This window comes from Pristiophorus japonicus, chromosome 1, assembly GCF_044704955.1.
Source record: "Pristiophorus japonicus isolate sPriJap1 chromosome 1, sPriJap1.hap1, whole genome shotgun sequence".
Classification (NCBI taxonomy): domain Eukaryota; kingdom Metazoa; phylum Chordata; class Chondrichthyes; family Pristiophoridae; genus Pristiophorus; species Pristiophorus japonicus.
The window spans coordinates 35,337,697-35,365,386 of record NC_091977.1 but is presented as its reverse complement, the minus strand read 5'-3'; the positions used below and the strand labels follow the sequence as shown (position 1 = coordinate 35,365,386).

Here is a 27,690-nt window from a genome sequence, read left to right as displayed (position 1 = left end):
GATGCATTTCATCAGGACCAGGGGACTTGTCTTCCTTGAGTCCCATTAGCCTGTCCAACACTATCCAGCTAGTGATAGTGATTATCTTAAGGTCCTCCCTTCCCACATTCCCATCACCAGCAATTTTTGGCATGGTTTTTGTGTCTTCCACTGTGAATTTTTTTCGGTCTCAACCATTTCCACATTTCCCATTATTAAATACCCCTTCTTATCTTCTAAGGGACCAACATTTACTTTAGTCACTCATTTCCATTTTATATATCGGTAAAAGCTTTTACTATCTGTGTTTATGTTTTGCGCAAGTTTACTTTCGTATTCTATCTTTCCTTTCTTTATTGCTTTCTTAGTCATTCTTTGCTGTCGTTTAAAATTTTCCCAATCTTCTAGTTTCCCACTAAGCTTGGCCACCTTATACGCATTGGTTTTTAATTTGATACTCTCCTTTATTTCCTTGGTTATCCACGTTGGTTATCCCTTCTCTTACCGCCCTTCTTTTTCACTGGAATATATTTTTGTTGAGCACTATGAAAGAGCTCCTTAAAAGTCCTCCACTGTTCCTCAATTGTGCCACCATTTAGTCTGTTTTCCCAATCTACTTTAGCCCATCTGCCCTCATCCCACTGTAGTCCCCTTTGTTTAAGCATAGTACGCTCGTTTGAGACACTACTTCCTCATTCTCAATCTGTATTACAAATTCAACCATACTGTGATCACTCATTCCAAGAGGATCTTTTATGAGGAGATCATTTATTATTCCTGTCTCATTACACAGGACCAGATCTAAGATAGCTTGCTCCCTTGTAGGTTCTGTAACATACTGTTCTAAGAAACAATCCCGTATGCATTCTCTGAATTCCTCCTCAAGTCTACCCCTTGCGATTTGATTTGACCAATCGATATGTAGGCTAAAATCCCCCATGATTACTGCCGTTCCTTTTTCACATGCCTCCATTATTCCCTTGATTATTATCCGCCCCACCGTGAAGTTATTATTTGGGGGCCTATAAACTACGCCCACCAGTGACTTTTTCCCCTTACTATCTCTAATCTCCACCCACAATGATTCAACATTTTGTTCATTAGAGCCAATATCGTCTCTCACAACTGCCCTGATATCATCCTTTATTAACAGAGCTACCACACCTCCTTTCCCTTCTTGTCTATCTTTCCAAATTGTCAGATACCCCTGTATGTTTAATTCCCAGTCTTGGCCACCCTGCAAGCACGTTTCTGTAATGGCCACCAAATCATACCCATCTGTAATGATTTGTGCCGTCAACTCATTTACTTTATTTCGAATGCTGCGTGCGTTTAGGTAGATTGTTTTAATACTAGTTTTTAAACCATGATTTTTAGTTTTGACCCCTCCTGCAGCCCCTTTATATTCCACTTGTCCCTTCCTATCACCTTGTGGTTTACACTTACCCCAGTGCTACTCTGCTCTGTTGCCTCCTGCCTTTTGCCCTTTGTTGAAATGTACTTACTATTGTAATTTACATAGTTACTTTGTATGTGTTATGTATGTAAACATTACCAATGTGTAAGACTTGCCACCAGGGGGCACACCTGTTGGAGACCCAAGGGTCACTTGCACACCCCGGGGCAAGCAGGTATAAAAGGCAGTCTACCATGCTGCCTCCTTACTCTGGAGTTACAGTAAAGAGACCAAGGTCACAACAGTTTGCGTTTAAGATGTACAGTCTTGTGGCGTTATTCTAAACGTAACAGTATGTACAGCACAGAAACAGGCCATTCAACCCATCAGATCCATACTTGTGTTTATGCTCCTCGAGAAACTCCCCCCCCCGCCTCTTCATCTAACCCGATCAACATATCCTTCTATTCCTTTCTCCCTCATGTGTTTATCTAGCTTCCCTTTAAATGCATCTCTGCTATTCACCTCAACTATTCTTTGTGGTAGCGATTTCCACATTCTAACTACTCTCTGGGTGAAGAAGTTTCTCCTGAGTACTCAACTGGATTTATTAGTGACTATCTTATACTTATGGCACATGGTTCTGGACTCGCTCGCAAACGGTCACGAGTTTTCACCGCGATCCGTTCAAAAAATGGCAGCCGCCACTCTAGTGTCTTTCTCTGGCACAGGACTCGGTAGCCACCATTTTGCTGAAGGACTTAGAGCTGGCCCTGGAACTGTAAATTAAAAGAGGGTGAAATGCACGCCGACTTAACATCACCTCAGTGAATTTGGATCTTAGTGCTGAGTTCAGTGCTGGGTCCTCAGCTTGCCATGGAAACCCAGCGTTCAGCAGACTCACAGAGGCGCTGTCATCACTTCTTAAAGGGACACACAGATCTTTCAGGTAAATTTGCATTTAAGCTTTAGGGCTGTATTTTTCCACTCAAGCAGAGTGCTGGGATGAGTGATTGCGGCACCGAACCCGCCAACAAACCGCGACCAGAGCAGCAACGAAAACGGCACATTTATTTTCTCAGCAGTCGGCCACCTCCCCTTTAAATTTTGCCTCGGTAGTGACTGGCCGCTGGGTATGTGTTCCCTGAAGCAGGCGTTGTTATCACCCTGCGCTGCTTCAGGGGGCGAAACTCAATTTAGGGCGCAAATGGAGCGATGATGTCACGATTTCTGTGCACAGGATATAGGGGCACAACACCGTAGCGCCACCGCCACCGCTAAACAGCTGCCAAATTTAGCGGGTATGGTTAGCCGCCGCCGAGCCCCGTTGCAAAGTCATTTGCGCCTCATTAGCGCCCCCCCGGTGCAATTACTAGGGGTACAAATGCACCCAATTTCTCTCCCTATGCCTCTATTTATAAAGTCCAGTACCCGTATGCTTTTTTAACTGCTTTCTCAACCTGTCCTGCCACCTTCAACAGTTTGTGCACATATACCCCCAGGACTCTCTGTTCCTGCACCCCTTTTAGAATTGTATCCCCTTAACTACATTAAAGTTTGTTTGCTAATTACACGCCCATTCTGCGAGTCTATTAATGTCTTCCTGTAGTTTGTCGCAGTCTTCCTATGTATTAACTGCACCCCCCCAATTTGGTGTCATCCGCAAATTTTGAAAATGTACTTCTGATTCCTGATTCCAAATCGTTTATGGTAATGGTGAACAACAGTGGTCCCAGACTGATCCTTGTGGAACTCCATTAATGTAGGAGATGAGGCAGCCAATTTGTGCACAGCAAGGTCCCACAAACAGCAAGTGAAGCAAAACAGGAACTATGTGCTGTAAAAGAAGCAGCCCAGTGCAGCACACTTCCAGTACATTCAGAGAACAAAATCGACTCTTTTATTTTTAAAAATACTCGACTTCGAATGTAAAATACCAAAAGAAGGTCAAATAAATTGCACATTTTCGCAGCTAGATCCTTAACAGTAGATATGTTTAGAATTCTGTCAGTTATTGCTCAACAGTCGATAACGATTGTCCTAAATATAGCCCAAGCATAGAGTATAACATTCAGGAAGCTTCATAGTGCCATTCTTTATAACAAATATACCTAACCATGTGTTCCTCCCTCATGGGAGGGCAAAACATCTGCTCACGTACCCCTCAGGCTTCTTGCAAAATAGCTGTGCAAACACCAATTCACTGCATCCCTCAGCTAGCCCTCCATTGAGGTCAAGACGCCCTTCAAATTTTATATCCACATCAATGTTCAAATTCTGTTTGTGTTGAGAAGATTGCTCAATGGAAATGGATTTTCACACTTGTTGGCCACAAAATGCACAGCACACCCATAGTCCTCAGAGATCCCTTATCTTTTAAGAAAGGTATTTCTTTTCGCCTTCAGAAACAGCCCTGAAAATTCCTGGTGGAGTTATATTTTCACTTCTGTTGTAGGTCAACTATTTTACTTTTCCAAAAGCCAATCTAATTTCAAAAGTCACTCCACCATCACTTGAGGCAGCTCTGCCAATGATGGTTTTGGGCTGCCAGCACAATCTGTTTGCTTTATGCTCCTTTCTCCAACTTTTGCAGGTCGGCCAACTAACTGAGGAAGAAGTTTCTGAGCAAACTCAATGGAGCTCCATGCAATTATGTTTCCTTCAAACAGGTCGGCAATATATGTGTTTTTCTGTCACCATCTGTTTTCAAAATTACTTATTTATCTGTGATGATCTACTTTGGTGTTCTCACTGTCCTGCTCATGTGTTCTCCTAATCTTGAGCTCCTTTAAAACTCTGCTGACAGCATCCTAACTCGCGCCAAGTCCCGTTCACCCAGTTTCCCTGTCCTGTGCTCGCTGACCTACATTGGCTCTTGCAATGCATTGATTTTTAAGTTCTCATCCTTGTGTTCAAATCCCTATCTCTGTAACCTCCTCCAGCCCTACAAGCCTCCGAGAACATTGCACTCTTCCAATTTTGGCCTCTTGCGCATCCCTGATTTTCATCACTCCACCACTGGGGGCCATTTCTTCAGCTGCCTGGGCCATAAGCTCTGGAACTCCCTCCATAAACCTCTCTGCCACTCCACCTTTCTTTCCTCCTATAAGACACTCCTTAAAACCTACCGCCCACCTGTGCTAATATCTCCTTATGTGGTTCGGTGTCAAATTTTGTTTGATTTACAATCCTGTGAAGCACCTTGGAATGTTTAACTATGTTAAAGGCACTATATAATGGCCAAAACTGATTTTCTGGTCCTGCACCTTCAAAATATGACATTCATGATTTATTTGAATTGCCTTCAATCTGTCATTTATAGAGTAACTTACATTGTTCACCAAACATGGAGGGCCATCTCTATTTTACCTCTTCACTATTTTCTGTCCTCTGTAACTTATTTTTCCTGCTATCTCCATCCTTTATGTCTTGTCCAATTCTTAGTAAACCTCACCTTTCTTTGGGGCGGGAATGGGTTTGTTTCAACTGAGTAGAATTCCAACAAACTTTCTCCTGCTGAAAAAAATGTCTACATTATTTTCTTGCACAATGAGACTCAGAAAGTCATGGCAACAGAATGTATTTCAGTAGTATGAAAACATTACATTTAAAATACCGGGTCAGGACTTCCTCAGTTGTTCTAATGATCTCCCATCTTAACTCTGGCAAAAGACGCGCAGAACCTTCTGGAATATGGTGGAGACCTGGTTGTGCCGTGTCTCAGCTATTTTCAGGTGTTCCCAACTTGACTTGTGGTGAGTGAATCTGGGTGTGCCAGCTTCCATGTGGATGAATGTATGGCCGACCCTCAAAGAATTGGTATCATTTATTTTTCAAAAGGAAAAACAGTTTGGCCCTCCAACACGGAGCGGAGGAGGACATGACCAGGTTTGTGGGGGAGGGAATCTCGCTATCCCATAGAATTACCACGCAAATTCGGTGCCATTCCATTGATCTTGCAAGCTTTGGCAGGGTTACTACTGATGGATAGTCATGGGCGTGATGCCAACATTAGAAATTGAATCACATGCTAAGAAATTTAGCCCAAAAGGTTGAAAAGAAGATGCCAGTGAAATATTGACCTCCTTTACTAGTAGGCCAACACCCATAAACTCCAGGCTTGGACCCAACACTGGCCCAATACACCAAGCTCTCATTTGAAGAATGCAAGTATAGAGGATCAGAGACATGAGTATGCTGACATCTCCATCCTCCCACCTGTTTGTGCTACCACTTTCCCCTTTACACTTACTTTCTCCCTCCCTCTCAATTGTTTAATTCAATATTGAGTCCAGAAGGCTGTAAAGTGCATAATCAAAAGATGAGATGCTGTTCCTCGAGCTTACATTGAGCTTCGTTGGAACATACGTACATAAGAAATAGGAGCAGGAGCAGGCCATTTGGCCCCTCAAGCCTGTTCCGCCATTGAATAAGATCATGGCTGACCTGATCTTGGCCTCAACTCCACTTCTCTGCCCACTCCCCATAACCCTTGACTATCTTATCATTCAAATATCTGGCTATCTCTACCTTAAATATATTCAATGACCCAGCCTCCACAACTCGCTGGGGCAGAGAATTCCAAAGATTCACAACCCTCTGAGAGAAGAAACTCCTTCTTATTTCCATTTCAATGCACAGCCCCCTATTCTGCCCTCTAGTTCTAGATTCCCCCCACGACGGGAAACATCCTCGCTACATCTACCCTGTCAAGCCCGCTCAGAATCTTATATGTTACAATAAGGTGACTTCTCATTCTTGTCAACTCAGAAGAGTATAGGCCCAAACTGCTCAAACTTTCTTCATAAGACAACCCCCTCATTTCTGGAATCAACCTCGTGAACCTTCTCTGAACTGCCTGCAATGCAAGTATATCACTGCTTAAATAAGGAAACCAAAACTGTACGCAGTATTATAGGTGTGGTCTCACCAATAACCTGTACAATTGTAGCAGGACTTCCCTAATTTTCTACTCCAGCCCCTTACAATAAAGGCCAACATTCCATTTGCCTTCCAAATTACTTGCTGTACCAATGCCAACCTTTCGTGTTTCATGTAAAAGGAACCCCAGATCTCTATGTACCTCAGCATTTTGTAATCTCTCCCCATTTAAATATTAATTTGCTTTTTCATTTTTCATACCAAAGTGGATAACCTCACATTTTCCCACATTATACTCCATCTGTAATGTTTTTTCCCACTCTTCTTCTTACCCTATCTATAACCCTTTGCAGACTTTTGCTTCCTCCTCACAACTTGCTTTCCCACCTATCTTTGTATCATCAACAAACTTGGCTACATTACACTCGGTCTCTTCATCTAAGTCATTAATATAGATTGCAATTTGTTGAGGCCCCAGCATCGATTCCTGTCATCATCATAGGCAGTCCCTTGGAATCAAGGAAGACCTGCTTCCAATCTTAAAATGAATCCTTAGGTGGCTGAATAGTCCAATACGAGAGCCACAGTCCCTGTCACAGGTGGAACAGACAGTCATTGAGGGTGGGACAGGTTTGCTGCACACTCTTTTTGCTGCCTGCGCTTGATTTCTGCATGCTCTCAGTGATGAGACTCGAGGTGCTCAGCACCCTCCCAAATGCACTTCCTCCACTTAGGGTGGTCTTTGGCTAGGTATTCCCAGATGTCAGTGGGGAAGTTGCACTTTATCAGGGAAGGTTTGAGGGTGTCCTTGTAACGTTTCCTCTGCCCACCTTTGGCTCATTTGCTGTGAAGGAGTTCCAAGTAGAGCGCTTGCTTTGGGAGTCTCGTGTCTGGCATGCGGACAATGTGGTCTGCCCAGCGGAGCTGATCAAATGTGGTCAGTGCTTCAATGCTGGGGATGTTGGTCTGGTTAAGGACGCTAATGTTGATGCGTCTGTCCTCCTAGGGGATTTGTAGGATCTTGCGGAGACATCTTGGTGGCATTTCTCCAGTGACTTGAGCCATACAGAAGGGCGGGTGTAACTACAGCCCTGTAGACCATGAGCTTGGTGGCAGATTTGCGGGCCTGGTCTTGAAACACTCCTCAGGCAGCCGAAGGTTGCACTAGCGCACTGGAGGCAGTGTTGAATCTCGTCATCAATGTCTGCTCTTGTTGATAAGAGGCTCTCGAGGTATGGGAAATGGTCCACATTGTCCAGGGCCGCGCCGTGGATCTTGATGACTGGGGGGCAGTGCTGTGCAGCGAGAACAGGCTGGTAGAGGTCCTTTGTCTCACGGATGTTTAGCGTAAGGCCCATGCTTTCCTAAGTCTCAGTAAATATGCCAACTATGTCCTGGAGTTCAGCCCACTAGTTACTATTTTCCAATCAGAAAATGACCCATTTATCGTGACTCTCTGTTTTCTGTCAGTTAGCCAATCCTCTATCCATGCTAATATATTACCCCCAACCCGTGAGCTCTTATCTTGTGCAGTAACCTTTTATGTAGCACCTTATCAAATGCTTTCTTGAAATCCAAATACACCATATCCACTGGTTCCTCCTTATCCACCCTACTCGTTACATCTTCAAAGAACTCCAGCAAGTTTATCAGACATGATTTCCCTTTCATAAAACCATGCTGACTCTGCTTGAATGTATAATGATTTCCCAATGGCAAATGTTAGGCGAACTGCTCGATAGTTCTTTGCTTTCTCTCTCCCTCCTTTCTTAAAGAGGGGTGTTACATTTGCGACTTTCCAATCCGCTGGGGCCTTTCCAGAATCCAGAGAATTTTGGTAGATTACAACCATTGCATCCACTTTCTCTGCAGCCACTTCTTTTAAGACCTATCATGCAGGGCATCAGGTCCAGGGGACCTTTAGCCCCATTATCATACAATCATAGAATCATAGAATTTTAGCACAGCCAATTTTAGCACAGCAAGCTCTCACAAACAGCAATGTGATAATGACAAGATAATCTGTTTTTGTTAAGTTGATGAGGGATAAATATTGCCCAGGACAAATACAAATGTGACAAATACATAGGTACTGATTAACACAAAGGAAAAAGGAGGATAATGGAGGCATGGGATTCTTCTTCCCTTCTGGGCAAAGTGCTGGCGGTGTAAGACTTCCACCCACCCCTCCATATGAATATCCACTGGGTTTGCAGCAAGATTCCCACTATCAAGAGCGAGCATATAAGTTCCAGTGAGGAAAATCTAGTGGCTCGGCAACAGGGAGCAACTTGAATGGCGCACAAAGTGATCTGCAGCACTAGTCTCCATGCCTGTCTTGTGGAGCTGATAACTCTCTGCACTGCTCACTCTGTCAGTGCTTTAGTAATCATGCCCTTCACATTCAGTTAACAAAAGCTAAGTTTGGCTGTGCAGTGCAGGACTCATTCTGCATACATATCCATTCCATGCAATCTGCATGCTATTCTTGTGATGGATCTTTAGCAAGACTATAATTAACCTTACATCCATTCCCCGAGTTTTCATTCACACATTTTATGATGGGGACAACTTCAAGGTAGCAATGCACAAGGACAAAAATTCCATTGCTGCTTTCGACCGGCGCACTTCCAGCTGGGATGGTTGGGAAAATCCTGGCAAACATTTAGCACAGGATGATATGCAAATTTTGTTTGAGCTGCTCAGTCGCTGGATATTTTTAGGGCCTGGTCATTGTGTGAATGAGAGGCTGGCCTGGCTCCCTCATTTTCACCAAGCTGGGTCTTACTGTCTCCCCCTGTAACAGCTCCAACTCCGTAGGGAGTAGAGGGAGAAGAAAATGGCAAAACAGAGAGCGAGGAATGGTTCATTCTCAGGTTGGCAACCAGTAACTAGTGGGATGCCACAGGGATCAGTGCTGGGACCCCAACTATTTACAATCTATATTAACGACTTGGAAGAAGGGACTGAGTATAACGTAGCCAAGTTTGCTGAAAATACAAAGTTGGGAGGAAAAGCAATGTGTGAGGATGGCACAAAAAATCTGCAAAAGGACATCGGCTAAGTGAGTGGGCAAAAATTTGGCAGATGGAGTATAATGTTGGAAAGTGTGAGGTCATGCACTTTGGTAGAAAAAAAATCAAAGAGCGAGTTATTATTTAAATGGAGAAAGATTTCAAAGTGCTGCAGTAAAGTGGGACTTGGGGGTACTTGTGCATGAAACACAAAAGGTTAGTATGCAGGTAAATCAAGTGATCATGGAATCTTGGCCTTTATTGCAAAGGGGATGGAGTATAAAAGCAGGGAAGTCTTGCTACAGTTGTTCAGGGTATTGGTGAGGCCACACCTGGAATACTGCGTGCAGTTTTGTTTTCCATATTTACGAAAGGATATACTTGCTTTGGAGGAAATTCAGAGAAGGCTCATAAGATTGATTCTGGAGATGAGCAGGTTGACTTATGAGGAAAGGTTGAGTAGGTTGGGACTCTACTCATTGGAATTCAGAAAAATTAGAGGTGATCTTATCGAAAAATATAAGATTATGAGGGGGCTTGACAAGGTGGATGCAGAGAGGATGTTTCCACTGATAAGGGAGACTAGAACTAGAGGGCATAATCTTAGAATAAGGGGCTGCCATTTAAAATTGAGATGAGGAGAAATTTCTTCTCTCAGAGGGTTGTGGATCTGTGGAATTCGCTGCCTCAGAGAGTTGTGGAAGCTGGGACATTGAATAAATTTAAGACAGAAATAGCCAGTTTCTTAAACGATAAGGGAATAAGGGATTATGGACTGCGGGCAGGGAAATGGAGCTGAGTCCATGATCGGATCAGCCATGATCATATTAAATGGCGGAGCAGGCTCGAGTGGCCGTATGCCTACTCCTGTTCCTATCTCTTATGTTCTTGCGTTCTTATGAAAGGAAGAAAAAGTGAGAATGGAATGTGTTGTGTCTGGAGAAAGAATCAGACTGAACACTGTGAGCTCAAAGTAAAGTGTGACCTTAGTCTTTTATTGCAGGTCTCCAGAGTGCCTCTCCAACCTGTGAAGCCTTCTTAAATACCTGTGCTCCCAAAGGATTATGGGATCCCTTGGGACACAGGGGAATGAGCCCTCTGGTGGCTGTACAGAGTAAATACAAGTCCACATATATAACAGAAAGTAACTGGAGCGTGAAACAAGTGGAGGAGGAAGAGAGCAGCCTATGGAGGAGACCCTCGTGGCCGATTCCAATAACAAAGATGTCCCTTAGTGCTTCGGTGAGGTGGTCGCCAAAATCACACGGTGCAGCCAATCGTCTAAGGTCTGCAGCAGATTTTGCGATTTCTTGGCCTTCGGGCCACCGGTGTGTGTAGAATCGGTGTGTGGCTGTGAGGATGCTCTCTTTAGGTTTGAGCTGTTCCTATATCATCATTACGAGCTCTGCATACATTTTGATTGTTGTCTTCTCTGGGGCTAGCAAGTCCCTGACAAGGCCATAGATGATGGGTCCACAACTGCTGAGCAGGATAGCTCTGCGCTTATCAGCAAGCGAGGTCGGTGTGTCTCCAACCAGGTTGTTCGCAATGAAAAAGTGTTTGCGCCTTTCCACACAGGCATCCCAATCTTCCCCATCAGCGAATTGTTGCAAGGTGTCAAGGTTAGCCATTTTTCGCGTGGAAATTCGTAATCTCATCGTCCGTTATTGTATCTGTAAGCACTCTAATAATGACTCCACGAGGAAAGGTATTGCACTTGAACTGTTGTTCATTTATTGCAGCTCTTGAATGAGGGTACAGTAAGGTGAGCTCCCTTTTATACCCCTAGGTCTCCACCAGTTGCACCCTCTGGTGGTACAGGTATAGTGTATACAGTGTGAAGATACATTCAGTGGTCTTACATAACTGTACATTGAGTGTACAGGGCATATACTTATATTATACATACACAACAGGTAGCCACGGGTAGGTTGAGAAAAGGGGTCTCAGGGAGGCCAGAGGTAATCTGATGGACAGCCAGGGCAGCCAGAGGAAGGAAACCGTCTTGGATAGGCTGGAGTAATCCCGGTTGACTGGGGTAGTCACCAAGAGAAGCCAAAAAGGTAGTCGCGGGTAGTCTGTGAAACAGGGGTCTCAGAGAGGCCAAATGGTGATATCAAGGGTGATCTCAAGTGCAACTAGGGGACCAGGAGAGAAACAGTCTCTGACAGGCCGGAGTAGTCTCGAGTCGATTAGGGTAGCCAAAGAGAGCAGCCTGACTAACAGGAACCGCAGATCACTGCGAGGTGGTCTCAGGGGAGATCAAGGTAGTCAGGGAGAATTTCTCAGCCAGAGGCACTGGAAATGGACTCACTGCAGCAAAATGCGGTAGAGCCCGCGGCTAAGAGCAGTCCACAGGAAGTCCATGGAGGCTAAGATAGCTGAATATATATGCAACAAATTGGACATTTCAGAGCCATGGGCATGGGAAATGCTGCACTCTGGAGAACTGCAGGAAAAAGCGGCAGAGTGGACAGTCCGTAGTAACCACAATGGTTCAAAAGAGAAGGCGATTTGGCTCAAAAGCAGGCACAACTGTTAAAGGAAAGGGTAGGAAAGCTGGAGGAGAAGAATAAAAAGTTAAAAGGCAAGGTAGGCAGTTTTGAGAAAGAAAAGCAGGACCAAGGTAGGAAGGAAGAAACGGTGCGGAATCACATGGAGTATTTATAGTGTCAAGTAACCAAATGTAAAAGTAGCAGCAAACCTACCACGAGCAAAGTGAAAGGCAATTTAAAAAAGCTAAAGCGGCAGAGGAACAGCTCAGGAAAATCAAGATAGCCTACCAGGTAGCACAGAAACAGGGTTACGAGAGGGCAGATCACGGACCTTGTCAGGAAAAGATCCACAAGCCAACGGCAGAGTTAGACGGGGCCAAAGGGATGGTTTGCCTCATGGCACCTGGAACAGGCGAGGAAGGTTGGGATCCAGAAGGGAAAGAGTCAAACGACGGGCCTGAGTATAGCGAGAATCGGCCGGCTCCCGGGGCACCGGGATCCCTGAAACCGATGTGTCCTTTAATACAGAAAAAATTCAGCCCACCCCCACCAAATGGTGGTCCGGCTCAATTACAGAGCGACTATGTGATCCCACACACGCCGCTTCAGCTGCAGGAGATGTTGACGGGTGTAGTAAAGTTATCGCTTCTCGGCCTTTTGGCTAAGATCATGCGTAACTGACCTGACAGGGGAGTAACCATGACCCCAACGTGGTTCTCCCTGGATCAGGAAGGTGGTTCTCCTATGCTTTTTGGAAATAGGAGGTGTGTGGGGGGCCTGACCCATCCACCTCCATGGCACGAACCTGGTATTGCAGTACTTCCAGGAACGGTGCTTTGGCTCTCGGCCTTTTGGCTAAGAGCATTGGCGCAGAGTGATCCTTGATGTGTGCAAGGTGACCTCTGGCGTTTGTAATCTGACAAAGAATTGGAAAGATTGGCAACGAATAAATAGAAAAAAAAAGTTATCGCTTCTCGGCCTTTTGGCTAAGATCAAGTGTAGTATCTGTTCTTATCAGTTTAATATCCCCTATGGGGACATGATATTGAATTGATTTTTGGACAGGGAGCTGGATCAGGTGCATGCCCCGTCCACTCCATGCACCGACCTGGTATTGCAATATTTCCAGGAACGGTGCAACCTCGCCTCTCGGCCTTTTGGCCTAAGATCAAACACATTGGCGCAAAGTGATGTTTGGCGTTAGAGTTGATCTGGGACGAAATTGGATTTAAAAAAATTAAAATAAAACATTTTTTAAAAAGTTAAAACAAGGAGGAGATGCCTCTGTTCATTTTGCTAACATGGAGCAGGTAGGAGGTATAAATAACTGCAGCGAGGAAGAGAAAGTGAAGTTAAAACTGCTCCCGCAGGAAAGAAAGCATTATCAGAGCTTGTCAACAGCCACCAAGTTAGGTGGAGGAAGAAATCATGGCAGCGCTAGGGTACAGTCAGGGTAGTCCATTCTGGCAGGTAAAACAGACAAGGCAGCAAGTAAACAAATCACCTGATATGTTTGCAGATAGAATGCGGCCAACTTATTTAAGGGCCATTGGAGGAAATCTGGTACGGGCAGACTTAATAGGGGTACACAGAAACCATTGGCTGAGAACCGTAATGGCTAACAGTTTGCCATGGCTCAGGGCAAAGGTCGAAGCATGGTTTCACCCAGACAACCTCCAGAATACAGAGGCAGGGTTGCTGAGAAGATTAACTCTAGCTTTTAAGTCCAGGCAAGCGGAAGAGGAGAAACTAAAAGGGAAGCTGCACGAAGTAAAAGGAGAGGATAGGCAAAAGAAAGAATGGAGTCAAGAGGGAGGTAATGCGGGTCGATCTAAAGGCGAGTGTTTTAACTGTGGGAAGTTGGGACACTCAAGCAAGGATTGTAGGCTCTCAAAAGGAGGGTCGCCAGGGTACGAGGGGGCTGAGGCAGGAAAAAGCCAGAAGAAGGCAGCCGACGACCCAGTACAGATTTTAGTGGCCACATTGCCGCAGGTTATGGGCATGGGTGGAGGAAAGCTGGATGCAGCAGTGGGAGAAAAGGAACCCAATGCATCGGCACTACTGCTAAGACGTTGGGACCAGCTAGAGTACCTGTGTCCACTCATATATGATGAATGAGGCAGACCATGTGTGGATGTGAAGGTGGAAACAGTTAGGGGGAAGGTATTTATTATATTCAGGAGCCTCTAGCACGGTTGTCCACTCAGCGAATCCGACCACTTCCCCGTGGTCGAGCGGAGTCCCATTTACACTGGCAGGTTTTACGGGTAATGAGCAGGCTGGGGCAGTGTCAAAACCCTTAACCATAGAGTTAGGACCTAACAATGAAATGGGAGTGCATGTTAATGAAGTGGGAACAGCCCAGTTTGGGAGTTCTCGGGGCCGACTACATGTTGGCACATCTCGCCATAGTGGAAAAGTAAAAAGCGGGCCAAGGCCCAAGGAACTATAATGAGTTTGATCAGTGTAAGACTTCCACCAATGCTGTGGGATGATGATGGAGAAGTAAGGGATGGAGCAGTAAGGCGGAGTAGTCGGATACTACAAGGTAGGGTACCCTGGACACCTCCTCCATCTCCACCCCCGAGCCCAAGCATCAGGATAAAAGGAGAGGGAAGCAGTGATCGGAAAAAAGTATTATGTACATATGTGAATAACTGAAGCAGGACCTGTGAGGGGGAGGCATCCACAGAGCAAAAGTATTTCTTTCATTTTTGTCTTCATAGGAGCGAATCAATCAGAGATATGAGATGAGGTGGACGTTGTGGATAGGCCTGTGGATGGACATTATTATTAAAGGATTGGGAGATTGGGGAGACACCGAGACATTCCTTACATATGGGTGTATGGGAGGAACTGGCCCCACTGTAACTCAAGGGAGAGCCATACAGAGCAACAAGGGCACAAACGCCTATGCTCACACTTGGAGTTAGGGTCAAATTCGACCAAGTACTCCAGACAAACTGGAAACAAGCATGGAGAAGTTTCAGTGTCCTGCCCCAGGCTAAATATCATGACCAGGAAGGTACAGGTGAGAGAGGGTAGACGAGTTTGTCTGGAATGTAAAGGGATTACCCCCATGGGAGGATGGTGGTGGTTATGAAAAACAGATAGAGGAAAAACTAATGAATCCGCAGAATTGGAGAACCTGGGTAATAGCTCAAACAGACGGACCACAGGAATAAAAGAAGGGGCAAAATTGTGTTGGGAAAAGTGGTGGAAGGAGGAACAAGAGATTTATGTCTGTGTGGTTGGATCAAGCCACAAATGCAGGGGAGGTGTAGGGATGATTGTCCTTAATTGGCAATGGCAGGATTCTGGGTCTGGAATGAATTGGACGCAGGGTTTTGATTCCTGTGTGACCTTGAGCCCTTCAAAAACAATGCAACCGAGCTGAAACGAGCAAGTTAAAACCTCTCCCTAAAATGCTGGAGATTTCAAACCAAGAAATTTCATGTCCTGTCCTAACACCCGGACTGGCGTTAATACCAGCATGGAAAATATTGTATCATTCTGTAAATTATGAAGTAGCATCGGTTATTCTAAATTTGACAGAGTTACAATTACCCCGGTAGTGCCTGCCAGAACTGGAAAAGTTATATGAAAAATTGTTAAAGGAAATGTTTAAACAATTCTATCAAAAGAATTACGGGGACGAGAGTCAGGGGGAAGTGTATAGACCGAGATGGAAAAAGGGGTTAATGAGTGATGTAGTGACAGCATTTAATATTGGGACATCACTGATAAATAGTGTGGACAATACGCAATTGCAAGTCCAAGTGAATACCTTAAGGGACCAGTTAAAGAAAATGCTGGAGGAGGGTAGTGACATAGAGACTAACAAACTACAGGAGGACCAGGAAAAGACAATTCATTTGAAAGAGATGGTAGCTGAGGTGGAAAATCACGCTCAGACCATCAATGTTTTAATCAAGGAGGGTAGAAACGTGTCAGATCAAGCTGCTCAGAAAGATGTGTGTCATGTCCGGAGCTTGGTTGTTAAATGAAGGATGCAGTAATTTAGAGGATTTAAAACAAGGCCACCCACCGTCGTGGGTCAGTAACAAGCATCTGAAAGCATTCGGTGTCTATAACAACCTCCTGAATTCGTGCCAGCTACAGTCAGCCTCCGAAGCGTATCCAGTCCCGGTCAATTGTGGTCAGAGTAAACTATCCATAATGGGGATACTGCTTCGAATACCGATGTTGGGTCAGTCACAATGACCTGTGCCAGTATACCTGGTGGGAAACATTGGGGTAATTCGGAAAGGGGTACATGTGAAACATCATAAAACCCCGCAGTATGTGGTCAAATTGGGAGACTCAATAATCGGTGCTAGTCTGGAGGGATGCCAGAGAGGAGGGACACACGTGATAGTGTGCTCCATCATCTGAATCTTTTCAACCGGCCGGTATGTGGGTTCAAGTACGAGGACGGGCAGCCTATAACCTGCATCATGGAAGTGACGGCTCACGACCATGTCCCGCCACAGGTTGCGTACAAGGGAAACGGGACATCCTGTGTCACCATCAGCGAAAGTCAGTACAGAGTACACCAGGACACTTGGTGTCCAGTGACAGATTCCACCATTTGTTTCACACCCCAGGTAGAGTCACTCATAGCACAAGAAAGGATAATTCCTATCTCAAACCACAAACACATAAGTATCACAGTCAACGGTACTTTACCGAACCTCCAGGAATACATATCGCATTTTGGATACAATATCCCGCCGTTACCCGAATATTTAACCAAGTTATTAAAGGACATCGAGCTATCCCACAAACACTATTTCACATTACACCAAACGAATGAGAAAGTAAGGGAGGAAATCAAGGAGATGACGGCCCCTCCACAATGGGATTTGTGATTCAATATTGAGATTCCCCCCTGGGTTCGAATTGTGTCACACGCACTAGTAATTGTACAGTTGGTAATAGTGTTGTACCTATTTATCTTACCCTGTAAATTAAAACAGAAGAGTAAGAAAGGGAATCTTGAAAGGTTATTAAGATGAATCAAGGCCAAAGTGTTTGTATATAAAACTGAAGTCAGATCAAGGCCGAACATTTTTGTTGTAAAAAGCGCTGGTTTATCGGGAAAAAGTAGTTTTTGTTGGAAAAAAAATTGTAATCTGGAGTATTTGACTGAGATTGCAATACACCCAAAAAAGGCTTATGGAAAAAGAAGAAACCCACGAGTAATGTCTCTGGTTTTATGTTTATGAGACATTAAAGGAGGGAGTGTAAGGTTACAAATTTTCAGATAAAGCACAGAAGGAGACCATGAACTAATAATCGATTAATACAACTTTTTGGAGTTTAATACAAGCTTTTGGCATTAAATTGGACAATGGGAGCAAAAAGGCGACAGCCTTAGGGCAGGTGGTGGCTCACCCCAATCAAGGGGACTTTATGCCTAACAACAATGGCATTGTTACATGAGGCCCTGAACTTGATTGGCCAAGGGGGGGAAAAACAAGCTCACTGGAGACGCCAGGTCTGCAAGAAGACCGCACAACAAAGGAATCACCCCATTTTTGGGGAACGAGGTGCTAAGATGGGGAGTCATCTTGAGTCTCGCAGACACCATGTGCAAACTGGGAACAGTCGAGTCCATTATTGCAGTCAATCAACTAGTATCACCACAAAACAACATATTGATGCAAATACATTATCAGAAACCGCAGTGGTGGGAGATCAGTCAAAACATGAATATAAATATGTGAGCTAGAAGCAGCTCAGGAGACAGAAGACAGAAGGACAAGTGCACAGTCGGAAAGAGGTGCACACACAGAGGGACGTAGAAGAAGGGTACACGTACAGGTACACGTACACCCACTATCATTCATCCATCATCGTTCGACGGGGAAACAGAAGCTTGGTACGGAACGTATACTGCTTTCTATATAGTTTCTCCCTCACTGACTCACATCTATTTTTCCATTAAATTTAAGATTCTGAGGACAACATCCCTCCCGCCCCCCTACTCTTCTTTGCAAGTTTAATCCACTTTTTGATTCCTTCACTTTTATGTTCAGTTTAAAAGGAAATAACGTGACCAATTATGCAGGCTGTGCAGGCCTCACACGCACAGCAATTATTTACTTTCAGAAACAACACCGTTTTCTATTTTTGAAAATTCTTGGATCATGCATTGGAAATACATTTAATCTCCATCCCAGTTGTGAAACTGTTTATACTTTTTCCAAGAATCAAACTTACAAGAATCTTGTCTGATCTGAAATGGAGATGGATTCCATTGAAGTGCCTCTTGTCCAATTTGTTGTCGATCTTCAAATTAAATGGTAAGTAGCAAATTTGAATAAAATTACCATATCTTTCTAATAGGATGTGACTGATACCAAGGGTTTACTCAGCTAATCCATTCCTTTGAAACCAAATACAATTGTCCAAGGTTACACCACGATCCATCCAGAATATATTCTTGAAGTTCCACTGAGTAGAATCAAAGTATTCTCCATTACTGTTCTTTCTTGTATTATTTTTCTCAGTAAGGCTGTCACAACTATCATTCCGCAGCCGAGGATAGGTCAGCACCCAGCTCGGACAGTTGCCATGGGCGATGCTGAACCCCATTCGGGTAGTGAGAGTATGTAAATGGATTGCGTGACTGATGTGACTTCATTGAGATGTATTGTGAAGTGGCATGTGGTCTTCACATGTATTTGTACAATACCAGCTTCCCGCTATCACCCTGCCCCCTCCCCTGCTGCTAAACACATGTCTGTTGTTTTCTGCTTGCAGAAGAGCATCCACAATCACGACAGGCGTCCACGGAGCAATCGACATCTGGCCATGGAGGAGGTGATGAAGTGTGCGAGGCGACTGCAAGGCCTGAACCGCAGAGATCACCAGTTGTCCCATCGCAACAAAGCACATTTGGGGACAAGTCCAATTTCCCTGGCTTTGAGTCGTTGGAGGCTCCTGGCCCCTGTTGCCTATAGCAATGCGCAGTGAGAGGGGAATCTCGGACACCAGCTCTCCGGAGGGTGAGTCGGCAAAAGTAGGTCTGCTCAACAACAGACAGACATGGAACTGGACTTGATGGAAATGTCCAGGGAAAACACAGGCATGCACCATGAGCTCATGGCTGCATTGGGTTGGATCCCAGAGAGCATCGACAAACTTCCTGCGACTGTTGTGGAGGCAGTGTCTCGCATTGTCGGTGCAACTCAGGACTCCAGTGAGGCCATCATTGCCCACTCACAGGGGCAGGTGACCTCCAGCAGTGACAATGGCATTCTAGAGTGTGTGGCGTGTGGCCTTGACCATCCTTGAGCACATTGCAGGCACAAACTACACTGCAGCTTGGTAATGTGATGCGGTCGATGACTGGTGCCATCCTCTCTGTGCTCCCCACTGTCCAACGGGGAAAGGATGGTGCCGAAGCAGACCAGCAATTACTGGAGACACATCGTGCTCCGGATGTTGAGGCCCAGCCCTGTCGGAGTCTCAGTGGCTCCCAGGAAATGGAAGATGCTGTCCTTCCTCAGGATGGCAGCATTCTGGCTCCCACCACTGATTCTCCAACCATGCACCCTACATAGTACACACCACAGCTACCAGTGGCTGCTTCCGCCAAATGATGAGGTGCAGCAGTCCGCAGCTGGGCCTTCCAGGGCCAGAGCTGATACAGGGCATCCTCATATACCATCTGCACTCTCTGTCCCCCTAACACAGCACCCCTCAAGCAACCTTGCTGTGGCACTGAGACCTCATTGAGGAGGACCATCAGGCATGTGAAGGGGATGAAGGGAAGAGGGGCGTGGAAAATTGCAGGCCAAGTCCCATTAAGGGGTTGGACAACTTTCTGCAGATGTCTTGATATTTTAGGAGAACGCCTGTAAATATTTGTTTTTTAATAATGCACTTGCAGCAGAATGCAGTTTATTGTATCATTTGGTTGTGATGGTTTATTGTCTGATTTGGTTTTGTTGGGGGTGCATTGTTTGTAACTTTTTTTGCTAACCGTCACTTTTACCCTTTGCCGTTGGTGTCGGGTGTATTATTCAAAAGCTCAGCCTAGATCTGCCTGTATGTGGCACATAGCATGGCCAGTATTAGATGCCTTCCTCAGCTTCCTCCATCCCAAAAAACTGGCCCATTATGAGCTGCCACGTGTGGCTCTTGGTCCCACAGTATCTGGATGCAGTGCAATCAGGTCGTCGCCAGGCTCCTCTTCATCGTCCCCCTCCTCTTGAGGTGGGCCTACAATGCCCAATGGCAATGCCTGGCCCCTCATAAGAACAGAAGAAATAAGAACATAAGAAATAGGAGCAGGAGTAGGCCATACGGCCCCTCGAGCCTGCTCTACCATTTAATACGATCATGGCTGACCCGATCATGGACTCAGGTCCACTGCCCCGCCCGCTTCCCATAACCCCTTATTCCCTTATCGTTTAAGAAACTGTCTATTTCTGTCTTAAATTTATTCAATGTCCCAGCTTCCACAGCTCTCTGAGACAGCGAATTCCACAGATCCACAACCCACTGAGAGAAGAAATTTCTCCTCATCTCAGTTTTAAATGGGTGGCCCCTTATTCTAAGATTTTGCACTCTGGTCCTTGTTGTGTATCTGTAAAGCATGCACTCCCATGTTCCGCCACAAGGGAGCGCATCCCCTGAAGTCCCAAGGGATCCCAGCATCCCTTGGGAGCACTGTATATAAACCGGACCCTAAGGCCTGTTCCTCACTCTGGAGTGTCTTAATAAAGCATGAGGTCACTGTTACTTTAACCTCCCGATGTGCAGTCTCATCTGTGTTAGGAACACAATAGTCCTAGTCTCCCCTATCAGTGGAAATATCCTTCTGCATCCACCTTACATAAGAAATAGGAACAGGAGTAAGCCATATGGCCCCTCGAGCCTGCTCTACCATTCAATAAGATCATGGCTGATCTGATCATGGACTCAGCTCCACTTCCCCGCCCGCTCCCCATAACCCCTTATCCCCTCATCATTTAAGAAACTGTCTATTTCTGTCTTAAATTTATTCAATGTCCCAGCTTCCACAACTCTCTGAGTCAGCAAATTCCAAAGATTTACAACCCTCTGAGAGAAGAAATTTCTCCTCATCTCTGTTTTAAATGGGCAGCACCTTATTCTAAGATCATGCCCTCTAGTTCTAGTCTCCCCCACCAGTGGAAATATCCTCTCTGCATCCACCCTGTCAAGCCCCCTCATAATATTATATGTTTCGATAAGATCACCTCTCATTCTTCTGAATTCCAATGAGTACAGGCCAAACCTACTCAACCTTTCCTCATATGTCAACCCCCTCATCCCCGGAATCAACCTAGTGAACCTTCTCTGAACTGCCTCCAAAGCAAGTATATCCTTTTATAAATATGGAAACCAAAACTGCACGCAGTATTCCAGATGTGGCCTCACCAATACCTTATATAGCTGCAGCAAGAATTTCCTGCTTTTATACTCCATCCCCTTTGCAATAAAAGCCAAGATACCATTGGCCTTCCTGATCACTTGCTGTACCTGCATACTATCCTTTTGTGTTTCATGCACAAGTACCCCTAGGTCCCGTTGTACTGCGGCACTTTGCAAGCTTTCTCCATTTAAATAATAGCTTGCTCTTTGATTTTTTCTGCCAAAGTGCATGACCTCACATTTTCCGACATTATACTCCATCTGCCAAATTTTTGCCCACTCACTTAACCTGTCTATGTCCTTTTGCAGATTTTTTGTGTTCTCCTCACACAATGCTTTTCCTCCCATCTTTGTATCATCAGCAAACTTGGCTACTTGACACTCAGTCCCTTCCTCCAAGTCGTTAATATAGATTGTAAATAGTTGGGTTCCCAGCACTGATCCCTGCGGCACCCCACTAGTTACTGGTTGCCAACCCGAGAATGAACCATTTATCCTGACTCTCTGTTATCTGTTAGTTAGCCAATCCTCTATCCATGCTAATATATTACCCCAATCTCAAGAACTTTTATCTTGTGCAGTAACCTTTTATGTGGCACCTTGTCAAATGCCTTCTGGAAGTCCAAATAACCACATCCACTGGTTCCCCTTTATCCACCCTGTTCGTTACATTCTCAAAGAATTCCAAAAAATTTGTCAAACATGACTTCCCCTTCATAAATTCATGCTAACTCTGCCTGACCGCAGAGTCCTGCTACTGCTTCTTTAATAATGGATTCCAACATTTTCACAACCACAGATGTTAGGCTAATTGGTCTATAGTTTCCTGCTTTTTGTCTGCCTCCATTTTTAAATAGGACCAAGTTGTGTAGCATGCAGCACACTACAATGAATTTGGAGTCCTGTTGAGGGGAGTATTAAATGCTGCCTCCAGGGTAGTCCAGGCATCGGAATCGTTGCTTGAGCACCCCAATTATCTTTTCGATGATGTTGCGAGTGGATGCATGGCTTCCATTGTAGTGCTACTTGGCTTCTGTCGTGGGGATGTGGAGGGGGGAGGGTCATGTGCCACGTGGCTATGCCGTGTCCTTCGTCCCCAATCAGCCAGCCACGCCCTTCCCTTTGTCGCTGAAACATTCGTGAGACACTGCTCTCAAGCAAGATGAAAGCACCATGTGCGCTCCCTGGATAACAGGCTTTCACTGCGAGGGTGCGCTGCATGTGGTCGCACACCAGCTGGACGTTTAGGGAGTGGTATCCCTTTCGGTTTCTGAATACCTCTGCATCAAATGGTGCTCACAAAGTGACGTGTGCAGTCAATGACTCCCTGTACTGTCGGGAATCCTGCACCTCTGCCAAACCCACATGCCCTCTCATTCTGGCTGTCCCTGCTCATTGGGAACTTTATGAAGTCCATTCTGTTGGCATACAGAGCTACATTTGTAATTGGCAAATGCAGCGATGTATAGCGTATTGAGAAATGCTGCATATATCCCCTGCTGCTGCCTGGAAGGAGCCGGAGACATAGAAGGCAAGCACCACAGTAACTTTCACTGCAACAGGCAGCACAGACGTGTTGGCACTGGAAGGTTGTAGGTCTGCCTATAGAATATTGCTGTCAGCACTTCCTTTCACACACTGCTCCTCAGAGAGCTGGAGGTATGAGCATTGGTCCCTGTAAACCCGTCGGGGGCGAGGCCTCCTCCCTAGATGTTTTCGGCCTCTCCTCATCCATGGTCGGACATGGCCAGCAGCCCTTCTTCTAGCTTGAAGCCGCCTGCCAATAGCAACCAGCATGATATGCTGGCAAACTAGTAATGCCTCCATTAAATTCTCTCACTGATGTTTTAAGGACACTGTAATAGCAGATAAAACTGTCGTTTGCAAGTATTCAGCTGTTCATCCATTGCATTCAATGTGACCTGCAATGTTGGATCCTCCACCCTCCATTTAAATATGCCTCCAATACCGCCTGCTGCACCTTGGGAACGCCGTTTTTTTCAGATGTTTCCTGGGGTGGATGTAAGGCGTAAGGGCCCAATTTTCCATCCGGGGCACGAGCGCAGTGTTGCACGATGATTGACATCATGATCTCAGTCAAACTGAAGGGCGGGGCGATAAGTGTTTGCGACGCTGCAAATCAGGAGCCTAATTAACTGGCCAGCGCTAAAACCTGGATGCCCAGTATTACGCCATTTACCGCCACTCCGGGGCGCAAACAGAGGCGCAAATAAGTGGAAAATCCAGCCCATAGAAGTAAATGAGGGAAAAGATCTCCAAACCGAGGCAGACTACTAAGGTAGAGAGGACTAATGAGTACTTACCCAAATCAAGGGATGGCAGGACTATGAATGGACCAAGCACTTGTTGAACAGTATGCTGCCAATCTGTAATGCAGTCTGCAAAATACAGGTCTCCTCTTTTCACCTCTGAATCTTTGTAAATATCTGAAATATCTCCCTTCCAAAAGGACAGGATTCTTTCACTCACACAACTCTGGCATGCTTTCTCATCCTATTGCTGCTGGAGCAACTCCTGTGCTTTCTCCTAATTCCTTCACACTCGGTGCAAAGTAAGCTACTCATTGAGGTGTCCCTTCTGTGGTCTCTATTACTCAAAGAGTCTCTACCTTTATCAAAGGAAAAGGCTGTGCAAAGCCATCAGCAGTGAGCCTACATTGATGGCAGAACAACCTACCTGTGCTGCTTCACCTAACTACAGGACGTAACCTTCCAACTGCATGGGGTGGAGGCCATCTCACAATTAATTGTCTTCTCTTAAGTGATCTTGTGATGTGTTTCCACTCTCACTTCGGTTTTGTTCTCTAAAAATCACAATTCAAGTACTTTGGGGAAGAATTTAGTTAGCTTAGCACCCCGGAGATGGTTGGAACAGGAGCGCTCAAGGGGTTTGGGGCGGCGAGCGCCGGCATTCGTGCCGCTCGGCACATTCAGTGTGCTGGTGCCGGCGACGTTGACCAGTACCGCCTGGGGGCGTCGAGCCGGCGTGCCACGCCCCCAGTTCTGACATCGCAAGGATTTTTGTTTGGCGCTGACCCTGTAGCGCCCCGTAGCACGCTGTGGTGGGACCGCCTGGGAAAGCGGGCAGTTAGAGCTGTTCCGGAGGCAGTGAGGGAAGCAATGAATACATCAGGTAAGTGTGAATGTTTTTCTTTCTTTTCTTTTTACGATTTATGTTTATGTGGGGTGAGGAAGGTATTGGGAATGTTTTTTGTGGGGTTTTTTTATGAGGGAAGCCTCTCTTAGGGCACTCTGAGGTCGGCTGTTTAGCTCGGGATTTGCAGTTGCTCAGCCGGCCTAGTGCCCTAAAAGAGGTGTAGAATGCCTCCCTTTGTGCTCCGCTCCATAGTCAAGGCCCAGCTGCTGAACTTTGTGGCTACAGACTCAAACTATTTCCCGGCGCAAAATTTCCCGTCCATGAGCGTCCTAATTAGCCTCAAACCGAATTTCCACCCCATAATTCTTTACAAAGATTACTTTTGGAAACAAATAAGTGTAAATCGTAATCCACAAATATGAAACACCGAACCACTGAATATTTGATACATTTTGCAAACAGCGCGCCTATGCAATGGAAGTAATAACATTTAAATAAGCAACATGAGTTAAACTTTGGTTGATACATTTGTTCTGATTCCGTGTAAAAAACGGTCAATGACTCTTCAGTCTTACTTTTATAAAACATTAGGTCAGATCATAACTGAGTTGAAGTTGCTGACATTAGTAATCATTACTCATATTAAAGTTCTCACAAAGGCATTACGCCGTGAGCTGACACTATTAATTAAAGTGGAGAACAGAGAATTTCACACGAACACATAAAAACATTTGTTACCAATGTCACAAAACACAACTCGGTTGTGTCTTGGGTGGCATTTAGTTCAGTTCCCAGAGGGCAGCCAGTAGGAATCAAAACTCTCTCATTTATCTCGAATTGGAAATCTTACTCAGGATTGTTCATGTGGGAATTGAAAAGAAAGACTTAGGAGAGAGCGCTCTTCTCAGGTTAAGGCTGAGGCGCATTGTTCAGGCAGAGCAGAGGGAACTTCACCTTTCATCTCTCGGTGATGTGTCAGCCCTGGAAGTGATTGTTGCTGAGACTGGGTGCTTGAAATGGAGGGTCTTCCATCCATTAACATCACTCGTTAAAAAAAACAGAAAATACTTGAAATACTCAGCGAATCAGGCAGCATCAGAGGGGAGAGAAACAAAGCAAACGTTTGTGTTATATTTGTAAACTTGTATTTTCTTTGTACAGCCACCAGAGGGCTCATCCCCTGGAGTCCCAAGGGATCCCATAATCCCTTGTGAGCACAGGTATTTATGGAGGATTCACAGGTTGGAGAGGCACTCTGGAAACTGGCAATAAAAGACTAAGGTCACACTTTACTTTGAGCTCACAGTGTTCAGACTGACTCTTTCTCCATACATAACACGTGTCGACGAGTTACAGATAGTGAACCCAAAGATGCAGAGAACAGTGGGCATCCTGGAGAAATTCTCTGAGGGAGATGATTGGGAAACTTGTGTGGCCAACGAGCTAGATGGGGAATAGAACGCTGCCAAACGAAGGGCGATCCTCCTCACCAACGTATGGTCTCATGAAGAATCTGCTCACTGCAACGAAACCCACGGAGAAGTCGTACGACGATTTGTGCACACTGGTCCGAGAGTATTTCAACCCAAAGGAAAGCATTCTGATGGTGAGGTACCGGTTCTACACCGAGAAAAGGTCTGAAGGCCAGGAAGTGGCGAGTTAAGTCGCCGAACAACGACGCCTTGCAGGACATTGCGAATTTGGAGGACATTTGGAGCACATGCTCAGAGACTTTTTCGTACTTGGCATTGGCCATGAAACCATACTTTGCAAATTTTTGACTGTAGAGACCCCAACTTTGAGTAAGGCCATAGCGATAGCCCAGGCGTTCATTGCCACCAGTGACAATACGAAACAAATCTCTCAGCACACGAGTGCTGCTACAAGTACTGTGAACAAAGTGATGTCGTCTTCGAATCATAATGCACAGGGCAGGTCACACATACCTGCAGCTGCATGTCCGCAGATGTCTCAGAGTTCACCATCAAGGATGATGAATGCAAGGCCATTAACACCTTGTTGGCGCTGCGGGGGGTACGTTTGCAAGGGCTGTGGAACAATGGGACACCTCCAATGAGTGTGCAGACAAGCTGCAAATCCTGTTAAACCTGCAAACCACCATGTTGCAGAGGAGGACAGATCCACGGAGGATCACGATGAACCTGAGCCTCAGACCGAGGAGGCAGAGGTAGATGGGGTGCACACATTCACCACAAATTGTCCCCCAATAATGCTGAATGTTGAACTAAATGGACTCCCGGTGTCAATGGAGCTGGACACGGGCGTGAGCCAGTCCATCATGGGCAAAAAGACTTTCGAAAGATTGTGGTGCAACAAGGCCTCAAGTCCAATTCGCATGAAACTAATAACTTACACAAAAGAACTGATTCCTGTAATCGGAAGTGCTACCGTAAAGGTCTCCTATGATGGAGTGGTGCACAAGCTACCACTCTGGGTGGAACCAGGCGAAGGTCCCACACTGCTCGGCAAGAGCTGGTTGGAAAGATACGCTGGAACTGGGACAATGTCCGAGCGCTATCAGTCACTGACGAAACTTCGTGTGCGCAGGTCTTAAACAAATTTCCTTCGCTGTTCGAACCAAGCATCGGGAAATTCCAAGGAGCAAAAGTGCAGATCCACCTCATTCAGGTGGCGTGACCGATCCATCACAAAGCGAGAGCAGTACCCTACATGATGAGAGAAAGGGTAGAGATTGAACTAGACCGGCTGCAAAGTGAGAGCATCAGATCAACGATCGAGTTCAACAAGTGGGCCAGTCCTATCGTCCCAGAAATAGCAGCGAACCTGGGGACTGGGAGAAATTTAGAACTCAGCAGAGGAGGAAAAAAGGTTTGATTAGGGCAGGGAAAATAGAGTACGAGAGGAAGCTTGCAGGGAACATTAAGACGGACTGCAAAAGCTTCTATAGATATGTAAAGAGAAAAAGGTTAGTGAAGACAAACGTAGGTCCCCTGCAGTCAGAATCAGGGGAAGTTATAACGGGGAACAAAAAAATGGCAGACCAATTGAACAAGTACTTTGGTTCGATATTCACGAAGAAGGACACAAACAACCTTCCGGATATAAAAGGGGTCAGAGGGTCTAGTTAGAAGGAGGAACTGAGGGAAATCCTTATTAGTCGGGAAATTGTGCTGGGGAAATTGATGGGATTGAAGGCCGATAAATCCCCAGGGCCTGATAGACTGCATCCCAGAGTACTTAAGGAGGTGGCCTTGGAAATAACAGATGCATTGACAGTCATTTTCCAACATTCCATTGACTCTGGATCAGTTCCTATCGAGTGGAGGGTAGCCAATGTAACCCCACTTTTTAAAAAAGGAGGGAGAGAGAAAACAGGGAATTATAGACCGGTCAGCCTGACATCGGTAGTGAGTAAAAT

The 27,690-nt window shown here is 45.5% G+C and overlaps 1 long non-coding RNA gene and 2 pseudogenes across 1 annotated transcript in view; all 3 read left to right on the top strand.

Moving 5' to 3' along the window:
* The first annotated feature begins 12,406 nt into the window (after nucleotides 1–12,406).
* Nucleotides 12,407–12,607, top strand: LOC139278947 (U2 spliceosomal RNA; annotated as a pseudogene).
* Nucleotides 12,608–12,731: 124 nt separating this feature from the next.
* LOC139278667 (U2 spliceosomal RNA) lies at nucleotides 12,732–12,910 on the top strand (annotated as a pseudogene).
* An 11,352-nt stretch (nucleotides 12,911–24,262) lies between these two features.
* Nucleotides 24,263–27,690, top strand: part of LOC139278396 (uncharacterized) — a 38,975-nt gene continuing 35,547 nt past the window's right edge. The window contains exon 1 of the long non-coding RNA XR_011596253.1: nucleotides 24,263–24,326. This is a non-coding gene — a long non-coding RNA (uncharacterized lncRNA). The remainder of the gene's footprint in view (nucleotides 24,327–27,690) is intronic.